At 45.3% G+C, this 7,500-nt stretch overlaps 1 protein-coding gene across 1 annotated transcript in view; it reads left to right on the top strand.

Moving 5' to 3' along the window:
• Window positions 1-160, top strand: part of pcdh10a (protocadherin 10a) — a 10,594-nt gene extending 10,434 nt beyond the window's left edge. Inside the window, exon 5 of the mRNA XM_060892581.1 lies at window positions 1-160. This exon is cut by the window's left edge and continues 241 nt beyond it. The gene's annotated coding sequence lies outside the window, so the exon portion shown is untranslated.
• Window positions 161-7,500: the final 7,340 nt, after the last annotated feature.

Below are 7,500 nucleotides of genomic sequence, written 5' to 3' on the forward strand. Positions count from 1 at the left end.
ACAATGTGGAGTGATAAAGATGGAAAAAAAACAAAAAGGTGGAAAAAAAAGCACCGTTTAACTCTCTGTAAAATCTGTCTTTCTGTCGGACCACAAAGTGACTAATCTGAGCCCTTTAGCTCTCTCTCTCTCTCTCTCTCTCTCTCTCTCACACACACACACACACACAAAGTGCAGTCTAAAATGTCTCTCTATCTGATTATTCTGCCTTTTTCTATTTTTCTTTTTTTTGCATTTTCCATTTCTCTCTCTCTCTCTCTCTCTCTCTCTCTCTCTCTCTCTCTCTCCTTTAGTTGTCTCTAGAGAGAGAGAGATCCAGTGAGATGTTTATAGACAAGGTTTCCAGTCATGGAAGAATACAGATGAGAGATTTTTTCCCAGGATGTTTGAGTCTGAGATTTCTCTGGGTTTAGTTTGATAATTGCTTTGTTATCTCATTTTCCTGGTGCCTTTAGTATAAATCATCACAGTTTAATCAGCTTGGTCATTATAGGTGGTGTTTGTTTCTGAGCTGCTCCTCTTCCTGATCCATGCAGAAACTGGCTCATGAAGATACACTCAGATGTTCAGATGTTTTTAGACAGACTTTAGTTCATATTGAGGATTAAAAGTGACACACTTCAGTATTTAGATTAAACACTGTGTGTATGCATGCAGAGGGCGGAGTCAATGTAAAGCAGTCTCAGGTAGAGGAGGCTGTAGATTCACTCAGAACTCTATGACATCATAAATGTAACAGAATAACTCACCCAGGGAGCCTCAGTGCTCCACTCACATGACTGAGGAACAGCTCCTGTGTTTACTGACTGTTTATGTGATGGAGCTCGAATTGCTCACTTACTCTCTCTCAGACACGCCCATCTCTCTCTCAGACACACCCATCTCTTTCTCTCTCAGACACACCCATCTCTCTCAGACATGCCCATCTCTCTCTCAGACACGCCCATCTCTTTCTCTCTCAGACACACCCATCTCTCTCAGACACGCCCATCTCTCTCTCAGACACACCCATCTCTTTCTCTCTCAGACACACCCATCTCTCTTAGACACACTCATCTCTCTCAGACACACCCATCTCTCTCAGACACACCCATCTCTCTTAGACACACTCATCTCTCTCAGACACACCCATCTCTCTCAGACACACTCATCTCTCTCAGACACACCCATCTCTCTCTCAGACACACCCATCTCTTTCTCTCTCAGACACACCCATCTCTCTTAGACACACTCATCTCTCTCAGACACGCCCATCTCTCTCAGACACACCCATCTCTCTTAGACACACTCATCTCTCTCAGACACACCCATCTCTCTCAGACACACTCATCTCTCTCAGACACACCCATCTCTCTCAGACACGCCCATCTCTCTCTCAGACACACCCATCTCTTTCTCTCTCAGACACACCCATCTCTCTCAGACATGCCCATCTCTCTCTTAGACACGCCCATCTCTTTCTCTCTCAGACACACCCATCTCTCTCAGACACGCCCATCTCTGTCAGACAAACCCATCTCTCTCAGACACGCCCATCTCTCTCAGACACACCCATCTCTTTCTCTCTCAGACACACCCATCTCTCTCAGACACGCCCATCTCTCTCTCAGCCACACCCATCTCTGTCAGACACACCCATCTCTCTCAGACACACCCATCTCTTTCTCTCTCAGACACACCCATCTCTCTCAGACACGCCCATCTCTCTCTCAGACACGCCCATCTCTTTCTCTCTCAGACACACCCATCTCTCTCAGACACACCCATCTCTCTCTCAGACACACCCATCTCTCTCTCAGACACCCATCTCTCTCAGACACACTCATCTCTCTCAGACACGCCCATCTCTGTCAGACACACCCATCTCTCTCAGACACGCCCATCTCTGTCAGACAAACCCATCTCTCTCAGACACGCCCATCTCTCTCTCAGACACACCCATCTCTGTCAGACACACTCATCTCTCTCAGACACACCCATCTCTCTCAGACACACTCATCTCTCTCAGACACACCCATCTCTCTCAGACACACCCATCTCTCTCAGACACACCCATCTCTCTCAGACACACCCTATCCCCATCTTTCACCCCGTGACCCTTTCAATATTTCAGGAGAGATGATAACTGTTTGAGAGGATGGAAGAGTTATGAGGGGTCATTGGGGTCATTGGGGTCTTTGGGGTTTTTAAGTAACCCTTTTTATGTTTACATCTCTGACATTCTTATTTTTTCTTTATTTATGTCTCTGTGATTCTTTGGTTGTAATATGACTAATCTGAGCCCTTTAGCACACGCACACACACACACACACACACACACACACACACACACACACACACAGAATGTACAAAGCGCAGCACTCTTTTGTTCTCGTGTTGGTGGTGGAGTGTTTTCTGATACGGATGGAGCATGGGGAATAAACGAGTGTGTGGAATAGAGATTACTCCATCCAGACGTTGTGTGTGTCCTCATGTGTGAGATTGTGTACTGTAATAAACACTCATCTATATATGTATCTATACATCTCTATACATATCTCTCTCTCTATATATATATATATATATATACATATATCTATATATCTAAAGCTCTACTGTTTCTTTATGTTCTTATAAACACACACACAGATTCCAATTAAACTACTTGCCTAAACACTGTGATGAGTGACATCACTTCCTGTCTGCCTCTCTTTACTCCTTCCCCTATTTATTATGTTGCTTGTAAAAGCCAACATTCTGTTTTGTTTATGTAGAAACTTCTCCTATAGCTTTAGAGCCATGTTGTAGACCCTGGTCAGAAGTTCCCTTTACACTGTTACTGTGGACAAAGTTTTAAATCTGTGTATCGACTGGCCTTTCAGAGCAGTGAGGGGAACTGCGTCACGGCTGTTCGGATGACGTCACATGCAAAAGTATTGGCACCCTAGCATACCGGCCTTTGGGAATACTTGCTCCGACAAGCCAACATCAAAGTTTGTCGCAACACACTATACAAATCTAGTTGTATTTAAATCTATTCTTTCTCCTTCTAACCTTCTCCACTCCCCTTATAGTCTGATCTCTTTACACTCTTCTACATTCTCTTCACTTCCATTGGAGAATTCAGTTACTCCACTCTACTCTTTTGTATTGTACTCTGTGCTCTTTGACTCTTCTGCTCTCTCAGAGCACTCGTCAGCTCCATGGTGTAGAGATGTGATGGACCTGCTCTGAGGGGGGTATAGAGGTGTAGAGGAGGTGTTTCTACACGGTTCTACACAGACTTGTTAGTGTGTCAGTAGTGTGTGAGGATTACAGAACGTAAACACACTCCTCAATTATTATTCAATAACACTCTAATCATCATTAACAACAATGTTCAACAAACACTGTGATTAATAACACTTCACCTCTGTCTCTCTCTCTCTCTCACACACACACACACACACACACACACAGTGAGGTGGTGAGTAAAAAATATTTACATCCAAACGGAGCTCTCCATCATTTTCTCTCTCTCCCTTTCCTCTATTCTTATCTTTATTTGTTTCTCTTGTGATATTTTTTCTCCCCTTCATAACTTTCTATTGTTCCATTTTATTGTTTGCTTTTTCAAGCAAACGCTTTTTTTCCCCTCAATATTTCTTTCCCTCTGTCTCTCTCACTGACTCCTGCCTGCTTTTCTCATTCTCTATGTCTTATTCTGTCTGTTTCTCTCTTTCTCATTCATGCCCATTCATATCTCTCTCTCTCTCTCTCTCTCTCTCTCTCTCTCTCTCTCTCTCTCTCTCTCTCTCTCTGTCTCTAAACTTTGAAAACAGATTAGATGTACAGGAGAGCGCTGAGATGAATCAACTGCTTGTCCAATCAGAACCACAGAAAATATGAAAAACAAAAACCTCCACAAACACAGTGAATTACTAGAGAGGAGAAGATGGATAGATCTCATTAACTCTACCACACACACACACACACACACACACACACACACACACACACACACACACACACACAAACACACACACACACAAACACACACACACAGGGCTGAAATGACCAGGATAATAAGATGGATTGTGGTTGAAGATGAGCGGATGTGTGTGTGTGTGTGTGAGTGTGAGTGTGTGTGTGTGTGTGTGTGTGTGTGTGAGACAACATCATACTTTACCTTCACCAGGCTTCGATTCTACATTTAGCAGTTATTTTTATTTTACAGGCTGAAGTTAAACCAGTGTGTCACTGGAAGTTGAGTCGTGACTCAGAGCAGGTGGTGTCAGTGCTGCTGGCTGTCGCTGGGGCAGTAGGGGGTGAGGATGGGGATCAGACCACCACCTCTCACCCCTCTCACCCTCATCTTACCACCTCCCTGCCCCACCTCCTGCTCTCTCTGCATTCTGATGGCATTCTCAGCTCTGTCAGCAGATTGCACGGTGTGATGGGGCTGCTGCGTTCCTCCCACTGGGCGTTCGCTCGGTTCGCCGTGAGGCTTTTCTGGCAGATGACCAGCTCCTGTGTGACACCTCACTGTTGTACTGATGACCAGCTCCTGTGTGACACCTCACTGTTGTACTGATGACCAGCTCCTGTGTGACACCTCACTGTTGTACTGATGACCAGCTCCTGTGTGACACCTCACTGTTGTACTGATGACCAGCTCCTGTGTGACACCTCACTGTTGTACTGATGACCAGCTCCTGTGTGACACCTCACTGTTGTACTGATGACCAGCTCCTGTGTGACACCTCACTGTTGTACTGATGACCAGCTCCTGTGTGACACCTCACTGTTGTACTGATGACCAGCTCCTGTGTGACACCTCACTGTTGTACTGATGACCAGCACCTGTGTGACACCTCACTGTTGTACTGATGACCAGCTCCTGTGTGACACCTCACTGTTGTACTGATGACCAGCTCCTGTGTGACACCTCACTGTTGTACTAATGACCAGCTCCTGTATGACACCTCACTGTTGTACTGATGACCAGCTCCTGTGTGTGACACCTCACTGTTGTACTGATGACCAGCTCCTGTGTGACACCTCACTATTGTACTGATGACCAGCTCCTGTGTGACACCTCACTGTTGTACTGATGACCAGCTCCTGTGTGACACCTCACTGTTGTACTGATGACCAGCTCCTGTGTGACACCTCACTGTTGTACTGATGACCAGCTCCTGTGTGACACCTCACTGTTGTGCTGATGACCAGCTCCTGTGTGACACCTCACTGTTGTACTGATGACCAGCTCCTGTGTGTGACACCTCACTGTTGTACTGATGACCAGCTCCTGTGTGACACCTCACTGTTGTACTGATGACCAGCTCCTGTGTGACACCTCACTGTTGTACTGATGACCAGCTCCTGTGTGACACCTCACTATTGTACTGATGACCAGCTCCTGTGTGACACCTCACTGTTGTACTGATGACCAGCTCCTGTGTGACACCTCACTGTAGTACTGATGACCAGCTCCTGTGTGACACCTCACTGTAGTACTGGTGACCATCAGGAGGTGTTAACAAGTGAAAACAACATATTACTCTCTCACTTTTTGTCACTTATCTCTTGTTATTTCTCTTGAATTCTCTCTCTTTTTCTGACCCTGAAGTCAGATTGTGTGTGATGGAGAGAATAAGAGGGATGGTGTGAATAAAGGAGAGCAGGTCCTCTTATCCATCAGTAACTTTTAGTTATAAGTTATATAATTTTGTGTTAAGACTCAGAGAGAGAGACTACAGCATTGTGTGTGTTTGTGTGTGTGTATGAAAGAATGTGTGTTACGGCTGGTTGCCCATGGTAACAGTTTGTGTCGCTTTGTGGACCTTAATTTGCCAGTTGAGGTCACTCGTGTTGGGGGAACAGTTTAAACGTCACACAGGAAACACACGGATCCTTCTTACTGCTAAAGCTCTGTTTACCTCAACTGACCTGAATCAAACACACACACACACAAACACACACACACACAAACACACACACACAAACACACAAACACACACACAAACACACACTCTGAATGTTGATAAAACTAAAGAGATGTTTGTTGACTTCAGGAGAGCACAGAGCGCCCACTCTCCTCTGAACATCGACGGATCATCTGTAGAGATCATCAATAGCACCAAATTTCTTGGTGTTCATCTAGCAGAGAACTTCACCTGGTCACTCAACACCAGCTCCATCACCAAGAAAGTCCAGCAGCGTCTCTACTTCTTACGAAGGCTGAGAAAGGCACATCTCCCTCCCCCCATTCTGACTACTTTTTACAGAGGGACCATTGAGATCATCCTGAGCAGCTGCATCACTGTCTGGTTTGGGAACTGCACCATCTCAGATCTCAAGACCCTGCAGTGGAGAGTGAGGACATCTGAGAAGATCATTGGTGTCTCTCTTCCCTCTATCATGGACATTTACACCACACGCTGCATCTGCATCTGCAAAGCCGACAGTATTGTCGACCTCACACACACCCCACACACACACTCTTCACCACACACCCCTCACACACACTCTTCACCCCACACACTCCTCACGCACACTCCTCACACACACTCTTCACCCCACACACCCCTCACACACACTCTTCACCACACACCCCTCACACACTCTACACCCCTCACACACACACTCTTCACCACACACCCCTCACACACACTCTTCACCCCACACACCCTTCACACGCACTCTTCACACCACACACTCTTTACCCCATACACACCCCTCACACACACTCTTCACCCTCCTGCCATCTGGGAAAAGGTACCGAAGCATTTGGGCCTCACGAACAGATTGTGTAACAGTTTCTTCCCACAAGCCATCAGACTCCTTAATAACTGAACTGTACTGAGCACAACACACACACACACTCACACACACACACACACACACACACATCAACTGTATGGACTGCACAGACCTACACCAAACACACACTTACATTATACATCCATCAACCTGTTTACATGCTGTTTATTGCACACTTTTTGCTATTTGCTCATTCTGTCTCACTGATTGCTGTTTTGCACAAAACTTTACAATATCTCAGGGACCTGCTGCTATGTGTTCATTCCGGTATTTCTGCACACACTATTGTTGAACATACAGTATTTGCACTGGTATGTGCTGTTTCTGTGTATTGTCTTGTCATTTTTTGTAATCTTTGTTCCTGCACTGTCTTTGTCTTTCTGTCCTGTCTGTCTTGTCTCACACTGTGTACACCAGGTTACACAGATACACTTTATGTATCTAGGACTAACTTACTAAGTCCTTATAGCTCTGTCTTTGTTGTATGTAACACCCTGATCCTGGAGAAACGTCTCATGTCACTGTGTACTGTAACAGCTATATATGGTTGTAATGACAATAAAAACTTCTTGATTTGACTTGACTTGACACACACACACACACACACACACACACACACTATGTAAGAGTGAGACAGATATATTATAATGATTATAATAGCTGGATTGTTTATTTCCATCTGTCTGCAATACTGAGTAACACACATTGTCTGTCTGC

The sequence above is a fragment of the Tachysurus vachellii genome, chromosome 2, assembly GCF_030014155.1.
Source record: "Tachysurus vachellii isolate PV-2020 chromosome 2, HZAU_Pvac_v1, whole genome shotgun sequence".
Classification (NCBI taxonomy): Eukaryota; Metazoa; Chordata; class Actinopteri; order Siluriformes; family Bagridae; genus Tachysurus; species Tachysurus vachellii.